General features: G+C 36.2%; 1 protein-coding gene across 10 annotated transcripts in view; it reads right to left on the reverse strand.

Moving 5' to 3' along the window:
* CYP39A1 (cytochrome P450 family 39 subfamily A member 1) overlaps positions 1-14,182 on the reverse strand; it is a 103,053-nt gene that overhangs the window by 60,634 nt on the left and 28,237 nt on the right. The window lies entirely within an intron of this gene.

Here is a 14,182-nt window from a genome sequence, read left to right on the forward strand (position 1 = left end):
TGGAGTGCAGTGGCACTATCATAAATCACTGCAGCCTCGAACTCCTGGGTTCAAGTGATCCTCCCACCTCAGCATCCCAAGTAGCTGGGACTACAGATGCATGCCACCACATCCGGCTAAATTTTATTTTTTAATTTTCATAGAGACAATCTCACTATGCTGCCCAGGCTGGTCTCAAACTCCCAGTCTCAAGCCATCCTCCCATCTCAGCCTCCCAAAGTGCCGGGATTACAGGTGTGAGCCACGGCGCCTGGTCACATTTCTAATAATTTTTATTTATAATCACAGTTATTTTTCTATATAGTTTTAAATCATTTAGCTAACTACACCCCCCAAAAAATGGAATTCTCATTATATGTACAGTAATCTGAAAAGTGTATTTTCATATTAAATCTTCCCATCCAGGAAGGTGATATGCCTTTTTCTTTATTTAGATTGTTTTAAAACCTACATATTTTTAAAATCTTATAGTTTCCTCCATATAGGTCCTGCCCCAGTCTGATTTCTTTATGCAAGAGAAATACCAGTTAAATGAATAGGAAGGAGAGATGTAACATGAGAAGGAAGGCTTAAAAAGCAGCTTAAAGTATCTGTGGTGAATACAGACTGGGGAAAGCAAATAATAAGCCTAGAGATTGTCCACGGACTCTGGCAATATGAGCACTGGGGCCTCAGGGATTGTAGCAGTAGCCTGGCAAACCACACATGTTTCTACTCTCCTCCTCCAGCCACCAGCTTCTTCCAAGCATCTCAGTCATTTCTGGCCTTCAGCTCTAGTTCTGACTTTTATAAGGATGGATATGGCCTTTTGGCATGTGAAGGATTTAGGATAAGATTTTATTATCAAATACACATATTCCTATTGAAAAATTACAAGTAATAACCTTTTGGAAGTAGATCCTGCTCAGCTGTTTCAGTTTGACATTCATAACAATAGGCAAAGCCTGGAAAAGGCAGTGATAACAATGGAGTGCGAAAGATATGAAGGACTGACTGCAACGTTTCTGAGAACAGGTTATTACATCCAATGGAAGATAAGGAGAATTGACAGGCTGACCCTCCCAACTCTTTCTTCCATCAGTACGTGCACATATTAAATATCCCAAATCCCATTCTATCATGTCAAAAGAAGTTCAATGCCACTATACCAAGTCAACCATATAAGATTCTATTCTGAAAAATAATATTTGGTGTTATTTTAAGAAGTGCTTCTCTCATATTTTAAAAAAGAGATTACCAATTTCTCTAACTACTGGAGGACAAAAATGGAGCATGCCTCATAATCATGATATTTTTTTCAAGGAATAAAGGATATAGTCCAATACATGATAAATAAAAGGGAGAGAATATTGCCTAAAGAAGATAACAGTGGGTAGATAATAATATGTGAAATAAATTTTGATCTAGAAATACCCTAATGTATAAAGCCAGTGTACTGAGTCTGAGTCCAAATTTTTGGTTTATGTTCTCTGGAGAGATGTCAGCCTGACTTTAAGAGTTTTTACCTTAGTGTTTCCTAAAGAATAAAAAAAAAGATTATCCAAATGCTTGAAAAATTCACCAACAGAATGCTCTGAAGAAAGAATTGTGTCTAAATGAAAAAATATAGAGAACAAATAAAGCAGATCAACAGTGCTGCCCCAGAATAAGATAGTGAAAGATTTAAAATGAGAGGCACCAGAGTAGAACCTATCTCCAAGCTTATAAATATGAACAGGGATATCAAATAATCTACAGCTATCAGAGGCATCTCTTTTAGCCACTGAAGCTAAGCAATGAAAAAGGAGAGAGTGACTTCACACAAAATCTCTTGAGCTAGGGTATCACAAGACCCACTTTGGGTATTAAAGGTAGAAAACAGTGGAAGAAATAAAGCTTCCTGAGAAATCTCTCCTGGGCCAGGTATTAGACATGCAAGTCTCACCCTAGTCATTATGGCTAGGTTAGTAGATAGGAAAATCACAAGTTATGAGTTCCAAAATGACATCATCCTGATCTTCAAGGCCAAGGGAATAAGAAGATAGCCAAACTGTATATTTGGGGTAGAAAGAATAGTTTCAAATGAACTTTCTTGCATTTATAAATACTTTTTTAAGTAATCTATATGTGGTCTTCAAGGTTGATAAATGAGAAGTAGTTTGTAAGAAGCTCCTCCATAATCTACAATTTCCTGGGTCCATTCTTGGATTTTAAAAGCTAGGCTAGCAAAGGTAAATGAGGCTATGTGAGAAATTTCCTGCATGATAAGCTATAGCCTCCCAAATCTCTGTGTTAGGTTCATAGTGTCAGGCTACTGGTGGGAATGGAGATAATTTTTTAAAATAAAATAACTTCCTTCTGTTCATAATTCCACTGGAGCGTCCTTGGCTCTGCTCCTTGATCTCTTTCTTCATTATTTTGGGCAATGCATCGCACAAGGGGCCAAGAATCTGTCACAGACACAACTTTGGCCATCAGCCATTGGGCCCTGGCAGGCTGCAGTTGGGTAGTGAGCAGGAGCTTAAGTTCACTGAAGGGACTCAGGTCTACAATACGCCATGATGGAGTCCTCCAAGAAGGTTGTTATTGGTTGGCAAGATGGTGCTGAGACACACCCAAGTGAAGGGAAGCTGCATACAAGTTATAATATGGGTAAACAATGACAATATATAAGATTTCAAGAATAAATACAGATGCTTAAATGCAATAAAGTAAAACCAATCAACTAATTAAAATAAAGCAGACAATACGGAGTTTACCTAGAATATCACTTTTCACTTTACTAGTGTTTATACTTGTTTGTATTTATGAGAAGAGTCAGACGCTTTCCTCACCAGTGTATAACGTGTAGCTACCTAAGTCAATGTCACCAGGTAACAGACGCTGGCCATCCCACAGTGTTGGTATATCCCTAGTCAGGATTGCTGCTAAATCAAAACACAGTGGTACCAAAAACCACTGTTGATTGGCTCTGAGCAAGGTTTCTCTTTCATCCACAATCACACAATTAGTGAGTGACAAGATTGAAATTCATGAATCCAACTGCTAACTCTCTAATCTAATGAAAATTCTGTATGTGCCTTTTATGATGCATAAATCATGACTTTTATGTAAGATAGGAATCATTTCTATGCAGGTGCATTTCTATTAATCTGGTTCCTTGCAAATTAACAGAAAATGTTTATTAATTTATTGTTTAAATAAAGGCAAAGTAAAACTGATCAGCAAAAAAATAAAATAAAATGGGTGCATGTGTATGCTATCCTATGTTAAAAAGCATAGGTGGAAAAGTCAAATGCAACAGTGAAAAAACTTCCAGCACATTTTTATTTGTTTGTTTTTTTTTAGGAAAGAATGAGCCTCTGTTGATGAGCAGATTCTCACAGTGGGAGTCCTGCATTAGAAATGAAAATTACTTTATAACACAGCCTACACAGTTAGCTAAACATTAATGCCTTTGATTGCTTTAGGTCAGTTACCCATAAGTGTGAGTATTTACGCTGTCAATTAATCTTTTACAATCTGGTATTACTTTAGTAGTTATTTTGAAAAAAACAAAACACAAAGAAGCAAAAAAAAAAAAAAAAAACCCCACCACATCTAAATATGTACTCTAAGTATTTAAATAAAATTATATTTTAATTAAAATAGAAAGGTAAACCATAATGGTAGGCTGATGAAATCCTCCTTAAACAAATTAAAATGTAAATATTTAAATAAATAAAATGGAATCTGTGATACTATATAGCTTAATGTCAAAGTAAAAAGATAGATAACTTTATTCTTCAGCTCTGTGGATACAATAATATTCACCATATTGAGAATACATAAAACTCTACAGGAGGAAGAAATGTCTCAGTGGTGATGGAAGCCATTACATCTTCACCTCTTTATACATCCTCTCTAAATAAGGTAAATAAACTAATGGCAAACACCACCATTACTTTTGCACCAGCCAAATAACTTGATTTACCATATTTAGAGAGGACATACAAAGAGGAGAGGTGTCATGGAAGTATATCCCTAGTCCTTCCGAGTTTCCATCACACAAGAACCTGCTGGATTCATGGCTTTCACAGTTCTCTTTTCACCTGACTTTCTGCTTCCTACAGACATTTCCAATGTAAAAAGTCCACTGTACATTGATCACAGCATAAAATCTGGATAGATGTGTCTTTTCTTCTTCATCTTACCCCTTATACCACCACAGGAGAGTATGCTCATTTTCTCCTTTGGCTCCATTCACTTTTCCTGATAGCTGACTTTGTCACTTCTACTTTTTTCTCCATATGGGACATTCTGGTTATTACACTTTCTATATTTTATCAGCAAGATCTGTTAGAGGCAAGCAGCAGAACCTAAATCTAGCTGATTTAGTAAAATAATAATAATTTATTAAAAGTTTGTTAAGTAGTTTATGTAACTTTTAAGAGGGCTGGACAACCAGGCTTGAAGGGTGCATAGCCAGGAATCTTGCTCCAAATCAGGTGACAGACCTGGTCTGGCAAGCATGACACTGCCACTGATGTCAAGTGCATTGTGGCCACTGGCATAGGATACTGAATGACACTGTGTCCCCAGAAACTTCATCCTGCAAAACCTGCAGTTGCTTCCAGGGAAAATTTTTTAGTCTCCATTTCTTTATTTCGGTAACTCTTGATTCGAAGTCTTGGGTTGGTAGATCTGATTGGCAAAGTCTTATTTTCATGGTAATATCCTAGTTTCAAGGAAGGCAAGGAAAACAAAAATCTAGCATTTTTCTGCCCACTATGGCAGGCAAGTTTCTGTTGAAACATAGGGTTCAGATTTTGCTTGGCCAAAAATGGATACGTATCAATATGTGTGTTTGTAAATAATATATATGAGTATAAAAAATATATCATTATGAACATATATTTTTATAAATATAAATACATTTTATAACTATAACTATATACCTTTTTATAAACATAACATATATTTATATATGCATATGTCTGTGTGTATATATACAAATACACTCCTTGTCTATTCCCAGGCTAGTGACCCCTCGCTTAAAGACTCCATAAAAGCAGACTAAGTACAATGATATCTCCCCACCTTTCTCATGATACTTCAAACTTATCTAATGACAGTTTTTTAAAACAGTGCAATAATTAACTAGAACACCTGTGTACTGGTGTCATATTTTCTGAATGGTAGTCATATTTTCTGAATCAAAACCAAATGCTCATCCTCTTTTTTTTATTTAAAAATCCACGCATTGAGAGTTGAATCAAATTTTGCTTTGAATAATGTGACAAAGAAAGAAAAGCTTTTTCCTGAATCTCTTCTTCCAACCTAATATTAACCATTTTTTAGAAATGTGCTCACATTCTCCTCTGGAATAAAAAAAAAAAAAAAGGACAAACATCTTCCAACAGAAATGCCATCATGATGGTGATCTCAAAGAGTTTTGTGAGCCCACAGTGAGGCCACATCTGCTGTCTCTGACCCCAATCAGCTCTTCCTCTAGATATCTGCTTGTCTAACTCTTAACATCTTAAAGTCCTTGCTCAAATCTCACTTTGCCAATTAGGGCTTACACTGATTCTATTTAATACTATAATACCACCTTCCCCCATCCCTGGCATTCCTGATTTTCTCTAGCCTTTCCCTCCCTCCCCCCTCCCTCCCTCCTTTCCTCCTCTTTCTTTTCTTTTCTCTCTCTCTCTTTCCCTCCCTCCATCCCTCCCTCCCTTCTTTCCTTTCTCTCTTTCTCTTGCTTTCTTTCTTTCTTTCTCTTTATCCTTCCCTCCCTCCCTCCCTCCCTCCCTCCCTCCCTTCCTTCCTTCCTTCCTTCCTTGCTTCCTCTTGCTCTGTTGCCCAGCCTGGAGTGCAGTGGCACAAACTTAGCTCACTGCAACTTTGAATTCCTGGACTCAGGTCGATCCTCCCACCTCAGCCTCCTGAGTAGCTAGAACCACAGGTGCATGGCACCATGCCCAGCTAACAATTTTTTTTTAAGAGATGGAGCCTCATTATATTACCCAGGATGGTCTTGAATGCATCAAGCAATCCCAAAGCTCTGGGATTATAGGCATGAGCCATCATGCCCACCCATTTATCACCTTTTAATATTTTTACTTTTAGAGTTTACTTATGTATTACATTTATTGTTAATTGTCTGTATCCTCTACCAGAATGTAAGCACCAAGAAAAAAGTAATATTTACTTTGTTCATATTTCCAAGTTCCTAAAGCAGTTCCTGTCATATAACGGGAGTGCAACAAATATTTGCTGAATTAATAAATGAATGGGTGTGGCTGGGGTAAAATAAACAAGGATGAAAGGGCAGAGATGAGGTCGTTGAGTTAGACAGGAATCAGATGACAAAGAGTCTCTGAGGCCATTTGAAGGCTTTAGATTTCATTCTGAGTGAGATGTGAGGTCACTGGATGTGTGCACTGAGTACCAGAATCTGACACAGAGAGAGAAAAGAGCCAGTGGAGAAAGAGAAGTTGAACCCACCAAGAGATTGGCGATCGATCAATGGAACAAAATCTTAGAGGTAATTAGGGGGGTTGGGATCTACATGTCCAGGTGGCCTTGGTCAGAAGAAGGTATAGGTATGCAACAAGTAAAGATGATTGTCTACATAAACTACAGACCATTGCTCTGGTTAAAGTGCCCTGGTTAAGTGGTCCTTAATTTCTTTGGGTAATTCTATTGTCTTGGCAGACACATCATATTGTTTTGGAAAAAAACTGGGTTATAAATATGGTAGTCATATTTTTTGAATCAAAAATGAGGTGAATGGCTTAGAAAATGTTTTTCTCTAATCTATAAGTTTACTTATATGTAAAGTTTTATAAATATATTAGCATTAAATCATATTCAGTGTTATAAATGTTAACACATAGCAGAAACAAAATGCAGAGTGTTTTTAGTGGGTATTCCAAAGTCTACCTTGGTTAGATTGTGATTCTGCATGCAAAGGTGGGTCAAACCTACCATTATGGCCACAGGTATCAGGCTCAGGGGTATGAATGTTACTCCAGGAACATTTTCTGAGTATACATGTAGCACACCTCCAGAGCTATGCTTTAGGAAGATTAAAGTGGAAGCAACTTGGAACAGAATAAAGCTGGAAATTGGATTGAAGCATCATAATTCAGGGATTCTAAGTACAATTTTGAAACAAGGAGATTTGCTGATTTGTATTGTCAACTTTCATGCCAAACAAACTAGGCTCAACTCACACCCCTACCACTTGCTAGCTGTATGGTCTTAGGTAAGTTATCTAATTGGGATTTCACGTTCCTCGTGCATAAAATAGGGCAAACAATAATGTTTAGGAAGGATGATCCAAGGATTAAATAAGCCAACAAGGAAAGCACTTAAAATAGGGCCTGCTACTTAATTAGCGCTATTAACTATTACTGTTTCTACTACTCCTATCTTGTAGGGCAAAATTAGACATAAATAGTCTCATGCTATATTTCTGCTGCATTTTGACACCACCAAAAGTACAGCCAATTCATATGAAAGTAACTCATTTGTGACTATAAACATTCAAGAAAACTATCTTATTTCAAAAAACAACACTGACTAATATTTGGAAGTAGAAAAACTCAAAGTTACAACAGTTACTAATTTCATGATATGGGAGGATTGTAAAATTTCATATAACTGATATAGTTGTATCAGTTTTGGCCATAGCTAAGACTTACAAAGCAATTACGATTTGCCAGGTACTACACTATCTATCTAATTTACATTTGTTATATCCTTCTAATAACTTCATGAGATGAGGATTATTATTAACCATCTTCCCAAACAGGAAAAAGGCTTAAAGAACTTGATAACTTGAGTAAAGATACACCATTAATAAGTGTCTCCACCTGGATTTCAACTCAGGCAGTCTGACCCTAGTGTCCACACTACATTATGAGGTTATGACAGGCAATTGAAATAATGTGTACTAACTTATCAATTAAAATTTAAAACAAAATGACTAATTTCTAGGAATTATACCCCAAAATTTGAAAACAAAGCAAAAATATTCTTTATCAGATCATCAATGATTTGGTAATATATGTTTCACCCAAAATTAAGGGACAAAATAAAACCACAGGCAAAAAAAATGCTTTACAGAGATCAAAACCCTAGAGAAAAGTTAACATTATTTACCATTCATACGGATTACTGGGCTTGAAATTACTCAGTGTCTCAAAGTACTGATAAGACATTGGCTGGGACTAGGTGTATTACGTATTTTTTTTTAATTTTCTGTATATTATGATTTGTGTGGGTGTGTAAATTTTTTTATAATAATATTTCTTAAATGTATAACATTTTTAAAAGAAACAGAAAACCTTCCTGGCTGGGGAGAGACTGCTCCTCTCCCTCTCGGGGCAAGCTAGTTCTTCCAGTTGGCACAGAACTCAGCCTGGAGCACACCTTTGACATGCAAATCAACGAATCTAGAACTACACCCCTCTATCTGGCCCAGATAACCCAAGAAGCAATATTCCTCTGCCTTAATCATCTCAGGGCCAGATATCAGGCCACTAGAAACCACTCTACAGTTTAGAGCCCCTGGGGATTATTCAAACTAGCTAATGCTAAACTGCTGACTTGTCCCTTCTCTGCCTTTCCTGTGGAAATCCTAATAAAGGATCTAGCTCCTTTTGTGGTTCCCAACTGACTGACCATCATACAATAGGGTTCTGCTAACTCAAAATTAAGTGCAGAAAACTGTCAAAAAGTCTTTATATAAAACATTCGTTTCATATAAAATGTCAAATGGGATGGTTGATAGAGCTGCAAACACAGGCTAGACCAAGATACTTATCTCTTAAAACTAGCCATATATTCTTACATTTGTTCATTAAACTCATTCAGTAAATAGTTGTTGAATAATTTTTAAGTTCTAGGCAGCTAGGTACTACAAAGACCAACTATGTTTAGTTTCTGTTGTTGGAGACATTGCAGTTTGGTGGGGTAAATACATAAATACACAAATAAATAATATTTTTAAAAGTTAGTGATTCTCTAACTTGTCTTACTTTTAAGGAAATATAGAGTAAGACAAGTCAGAGAATCACCAAGGGCAGAGTTGGGGAAAGTGACTTTAGATGGGGTAAGACTAAAATATCTATCTGAAGAGGAGACATTCAAGCTGACTGAAAGATTAGTAAGGGAAAGAGTTCCAGGCACAGGAATCTTACTGAATTTACCAGCAGGTACATGTCTCCAAAGAAACAATGTAAATATTCCTTTTTCTCTCCTAATATCTTCTGGATACTTCCAAACCTGTCTTCAATTTTTATAAAAAGCACTTAGTTCATACGTTTCTGCAAGAACATGGACTGTACTTTACTCATCTTCATAGCTCTGGTACTTCACACAATGCCTTCATGTGGTGAGCACTCAAAAAATAAGTTTGAGGGCCAAGTAAAATAATGGATGAATTAAGGGTTAATCCACATAAGCCTGGGAGGTTTTCTAAAGAAATTTTAAAACTTACATTTCAGGGTGATGTCAGTAAAAATAGCAGAGCAAGGATCTCCTAAAGTTCCCTCCTTAAAACCAATAAGAAATTTGGTAAAAATTCTAAGTATCAAGTTTTTTAGAATTCTACAGATTAACCAAAGTTTTGCAGCAATTCAAGAATGTCTATTCAAGAAAAAAACAGTTGAATCTTGATAAGAACATCAAGCTTAATGTCATTTTAACCTGCCCTATTCTCAAACCCCTCTCTACATCTCCATAGAAGCCTTAAAAGCCAGAAGTCTGCATTCACAGTGAAAATCAACAACCCAGCCGTCACTAGATAGGGCAGAACAAGGTTGGAACTTCTTCTAAACATCACTACTACAGTATTCTCATTATGCGACAAGTTTGGCAGTTTCCTAGAAGACCTTACTTGCAAGACTGTCTTTATTTGACATGACTTGGAGCTCACTCAGTATGAAAAGCCTTTCCTCCAGGGGTATTGGTTTAAAATATTTAAAGACAACTGTTTAACTTTGCAACTATCTGAGTCAGTAGGTAACTGTTGGACAAACAACAGGCAAACCAACAAGATGAAAATGAAAGGCTAGGGAATGAGTTGTTCACAGTGGCTTTGCAGAGGTCTAATGAATTCCCAGGAATTTAGAAGGGCATCCATTTGCCCAGGGCTTTACTCATGCTCAGGAAAGACATGAGAAGGCCACAAGCTGTCATGTACACCCATCCTTGAGGCTCTGCACAGGAAGAAAGTGAAAGCTAAGGCAGAGTTGTCAACTGCTTGGCTGAGTGTTGAAGGCATGGCCAACATGCACACACAGTCCCTTAGCAAAGAATGGGAACTTCTAAATTACTGAGGTAAAGAAATATCTGTCTAGTTAATACCTGATCACTAAATAATGGAGCAGAGACTTCTGTGGCCACCCATGACAAAGAATGCAAACATTACAGAATTAGTTAAGGAAAGTCACTAAACAATCAAACAAACAACAAGAACAATAAACAGCAACAACAACAAACCCTGAGGAAAGGGAAGAATCTAATTTCCAAAGTTGTTACATTCTATTATTTAAAATGTCCAGTTTTCAACAAAGAATTATAAGGCATATAATAAGAAACATGAAACAAGACATGAAATAAGAAAATACAGTGTTGAATGTGTATCACTTTCACACAATCATAAAGTTAAAAAATCAAGAGTTGAACCACTACAAGTAGAAGACTGTCTGAATAGATTATTCACAGAGGAAAAAAAAGAATCAACAGAAAGGGTCCCTGAAGAAACTCAGTTGCTGGACTTAATAAAGATTTTAAATCAGATATTTTCATTATGTTCAAAGAACTAAGGAAATCTTTTCTAAAGAACTAAATAGAGAATATCAATAGAGAAACTGTAAAGATTAGAACAAAATTAAATTAAATACAAAAATCACTAGGAAAAATAAAATCAAGTTAAAATAAACAAAATTAAAAAGTGAGTTCTTTGAAAACAAAATTGACAAATATGTAGCTACAATGACCAAGAAGGTAAAACAGGACCCAAACCAAAATCAGGAATGAAATATTTGGTTTTCTAGTGCCCTTACAGAAATAAAATGGATTGTGCGGAACACTATGAAAAATTTTATACCAACAAATTAGATAATCTAGATGAAATGGACATAGTCCTAAAGAGACATAAAGTATAAAACTGACTCAAGAAGAAATAGATAATCTAAATAGACCAGTAACAAGTAGAAAGACTGAATTAATCAAAAAACTTCTCAAAAAGAAAATCTTAGGACCAGATCACTTCATTGGTGAATTCTACCATATGTTTAAAGAAGAAATAATATCAATCTTTCATAAGCTCTTTCAAAAATTAGAAGAGGAAGAAATACACTCTCTAAAGCCAGAATTATCTTGATACCAAAACCAGACAAAGTTATTTTAAGAAAAGAAAATTATAAGTCAATATTCCTTATTAATATAGATTCTTCAAAAAAGATACTTCAAAAAATACTAGGAAACTGAATCTAGCAACATATAAAGAAAATTATACATGAGGATTAAGCAGGATTTATTCCAGAAATGCATGGATGCTTTAAGACCTGAAAATCAATTAATGTAAAACATTATAATATAAAACAGTACACTAGACGAAAGGAGCCAGACACAAAGGACCACATATCATATGTTTCCATTTATATGGACTGTCCACAAAAGGCAAATGTGTCAGGACAATAAGTAAATTAACGGTCGTCAGAAGCTAGAAATAGAAGGAAACGGAAAGTGACTCCTAATGGGTATGGGATTAATTTTGAAGGTGATAAAAATGTTCTGGGACTAGACAGTGTTGATGGTTGCAATCTTATAAATATACTAAAAACTACTACATTTCACACTTTGAAAGGATAAATTTTATGGTATGTTAATTATATATGATTATATATATATAATTTTATTTATAAGTTGATGCATGTTACATGCACACAAACTTATAGCTCAAGATGACAACCTGAGAACGCACTTCTACCTTCCTCTGTCCCAATGTCCCATTAAAAAAAATGAAGCCTGATATGCTGGCACACACTTGTGGTCATAGCTACTCAGGAGGCTGTGGCAGGAGGATCACTTGAGCCCAGGAGCTAGAGGCTGTAGTGAGCTATGATCATTCCACTGCACTCCAGGTGACAAAGTGAGACCCTGTCGCTAAAAATTAAATAAAAAAGTGTGCAATTAAAAAATAAAAACACAGCTGTAAAACAAGAAAAGGAAGAAGCAGATAATGAAGACTTAGGAAGATAATAAAGACTTAGATAGAAGGTGTACAGGATTAGTTAGAGGAAGTAGAATAATGAAAAGCACCACCCAAAATAATTGGGGCTAAGCAAGCATCCTCACAAAGGAGCCCCAAAAAGCTTTCATTTTAAAGTAAACAAATAGAGAACACAAGAGTAGGCTGAAAGGCAGCTATCAAGATAGTTCAAGAACTAACTGCCTTTAGAAAAGTGGTATGAGTCTGACCCTTTCCTTTCCCAAGTATTCAATAGTAGTTTTTACCCTGAGATTTGTTTTATAAGAAAGTTGGGCAAAGTGCCTAGAAGTGAGTGTTGAAGCCACAGAGATACAGCATTGGAAATTCATAAAAGACTTTCCCAAGAAGGAAATGGTGATCTTGCGGGAGACAAGAGCATAGAATGGAAAAACTGCTGTACTGAGTCAGATTCCTGTTCCATGCCAGTGATGATAATTTGTACATGTAACTTGACTGGATCAGGGGGTGCCCAGATATTTGACTAAACATTATTTCTGGGTGTGTCTGTGAGGGTATTACTAGTTGATATTAGCATTTCAATCAGTAGACTGAGTAGGGCAGACTGCCCTCCTATACGTGGGTGGGTAAATTTACTCAGGGTTCTCCAGAGAAACAAAACTCAACAGATTAGATGATGCCTAGATGATGGTTAATTCTATATGTTAACTTGACTGGCCGTGGGGTATTCAGTTTAACCATTATTCTGGGTGTGCCTGTAAGGGTGTTTGTGGATGACAGATGAGTATTTGAATTCGTGGGCTCAGTAAAGTAGGCTTCCCTCCCTAATGTAAGTATGCACCATCCAATCCACTGAGAGCCTGCATCAACAGCACATCATGGGACTCCTCAGCCTCCATTGTCAGGTCAGCCAATTTTTTATAATAAATGTCTTTTGAGTTTTCTCTCTCTCTTTATCTATGTATCTATTTACATCCTAATTGGTTCCATTTCTCTGGAGAATCCTGACTAACCCAATGTACTTAAATGTTCCTTCCTTGACAGAATCCTTTGTATGGACACATGGATATCTTCCTTGATATCAGCTTCCAAAGATCTGTGGACTCCTCTCACGACATTTAAATTCCTGAGCTGCTACTAGATCTTATGTATGGATTGATTGAATAGCTTCTGTATAAGAATGGTTAAAAAAAAGTTTTATGTCTTTCATAAATAGTTTTCAATTTTGCAGTAGTGTCTTATAGACTGAAAGCATTGATATAATGTAGCTGTTGCACTGGTAGTACTATTCGAAGGAGCATTTTTTGTGTCAGAAGAGAACAATGGGTTTTAAAAATAAACAATAACATAGAAAAAGCAAAAAGGTTGTAATCTTTCTCCACTAGAACTGGGTTCAAGAGTTCTAGAATCAAGGCTTGTAGAAATTTAGATTAATGTTACACTTCTGTTGTGGCCTTTGGGTCAGAGAGGACCCCCCAAGTTATCCCCATCATCCCCTCTCTACTCTTTTATTTCCTAAAGCCACAAATTTGGAGTACCCTAAGTCAGGAAAAGACTCTAGTAAGGAAATGATAAAGGAGAATATGTGACAATCAAGAGTGCATTGCCTTTTTCCATTTGTAGACATGTGGGCATGTGCCTTTCTATTTGTTTTGTAGATGCAAGCTGCACAAAGGCCAGTTGTCTTCTCTTATATTCACCAGTGTCTTTCCAGAATCTAACCTGTTAGCATTGTTGGCATTCAATGATAATGATGGTCACCATTTCTATAAGGTCCAGCATCTGCTGACGCATACTCAAGGCTCAGACAATATTACTTAGATATTCATGGTTGCCAAGCCAGTTTACTTTTTGGTTTAACTCCATAAGAAGCAATCCAAAAAAAAAAACTTTAAATAAAATATTTTCAGTAATCATGGAAGGGAGAGGGAAAACCATTAACTGGCATCATACCTTTTGCCCTAATATTATATT

The sequence above is a fragment of the Pan troglodytes genome, chromosome 5 (genome assembly GCF_028858775.2).
Source record: "Pan troglodytes isolate AG18354 chromosome 5, NHGRI_mPanTro3-v2.0_pri, whole genome shotgun sequence".
NCBI classification, from domain to species: Eukaryota; Metazoa; Chordata; class Mammalia; order Primates; family Hominidae; genus Pan; species Pan troglodytes.